This window comes from Bactrocera latifrons, unplaced genomic scaffold (genome assembly GCF_001853355.1).
Source record: "Bactrocera latifrons isolate USDA-ARS-PBARC rearing strain unplaced genomic scaffold, ASM185335v1 scaffold_74, whole genome shotgun sequence".
Lineage (NCBI taxonomy): Eukaryota > Metazoa > Arthropoda > Insecta > Diptera > Tephritidae > Bactrocera > Bactrocera latifrons.
In genome coordinates this window covers 1,329,957-1,331,517 of record NW_017537423.1, presented here as the reverse complement: position 1 = coordinate 1,331,517, position 1,561 = coordinate 1,329,957, and positions in this window count along the sequence as shown.

Genomic DNA, 1,561 nt, shown 5'->3' with positions numbered 1-1,561 from the left:
AAAACAATTTATTTTTTCGATTTTTTTTTTGCTTCAAAAACCAAAATTAAACAAAATATTAAAATTTTCTTATCTGTAAAAATTCTTTAGAATAATTTAAATTTTAAATAAAAAGGTTTCTCAATGAACACACATAAATATCACACAACAACAACAAAATATAACATTAGGGCACCTATTTAAGCTTATTCTGCTTTCTAAGTCATTTCAATGACCTTAGTCTCTCTGTAATAACATTAAGCTCCAAAGTAAATTTACTAAAATTTTCTAAAATATCCCAAAATTACGTTGTTGTTACATCATTGCATTAATTTAAAAGACAGTACAGAAAATTGAGTAGATAATGCGTGCACGTAAAAGAAGAACTGATGCGACTAAAATACGGAAGATTTAAGCTGCAGCAACAATTCAAAGCTGCGTATAAAATTTGAGTTTCTATTTTCCATTTTTTTATTTGACTAATTTTTGTTATATTTTCATTTCTGCTTTTTTTATAATTTTTTCTAATTTTTTTCTTCTCGTTTTCTCAATTTTGTTGTGAAATGTCACGCGGCAAGATGCCGTTGTGTGGAGAATTGCCTATCAAAGCAGCTGGCAAGTCAACCAAACCAGAAAGCTTAGCTAGTTGTGCTAGTAGCTGACCGGCATGCTGCGCTTAGCCACACAAACAACAAGAAAGTTAAGAAGCGCGCCGTGCCGTAGTGCATTACTCGGACTTTTGTGGCAATGCAGCTGGCAGAGTAATGTTTTTTAGCTTTATTGTTGTTTTTGTTACTGTTAGAATGCCCACAAATTTGTACATTTCATTTGTTCTCGATTGTTGTTGGTGCACCAAAAGCAACAACAGCAGCAGCACCAATGGCAGCTCGTCTTAATCGCTTAATGAATTAGGTGACCATTTAGTGCGGCTAACGGTTGATTGCTTTAATGACTTTTCGGAAATGACAAAGTCTAGCGAGACCGGCAGCCGAAGCATGCAGACTCGCACTCGCTCAGCGGCATTGTAATTATGGCGGCAACAAACACACTTGCTCACACGCGCATGCACACATATGCAGCTAAATGTGTGTGCTTGTTGTTGTTGCTACTTTTTACTGCGGCACATACATATAACACTGATTCTTTTTTTCGAAATTCTTTTCTTTTGCCTTTTCTTCATTACAATTCTTCGTGTCTTTATGGCCAGCTATGTAAAGTGTAGCATTTTTGTGTTACTTTGTTGTAGTTGTTTTCAGTTTTTGTTCTTTATATTTCTGAAGCTGGTGAGAATTGCAAATGTGCTAAAAAATTATGAAATTTTTACTTTAGTTTTATTGTTTAGCCAAATTGTTTTAACGGTAAATAGAAAAAGATAAATTGTTTTCAAATTACCGCAATTTTTAACGGTATATTGGTGATGACAAAAGAAGGTCTATAAAGATAATTTAACTAATTCTCATGGGTGGCACATATTGTGGGAAATTTAATGGAAATGTATAGAAATTGTATAAAAATGTTTGAAAATTTAAATTTAATAAAAAAAAATTAAAAAAAAATATTATTTAATTATGCTGATTACTAG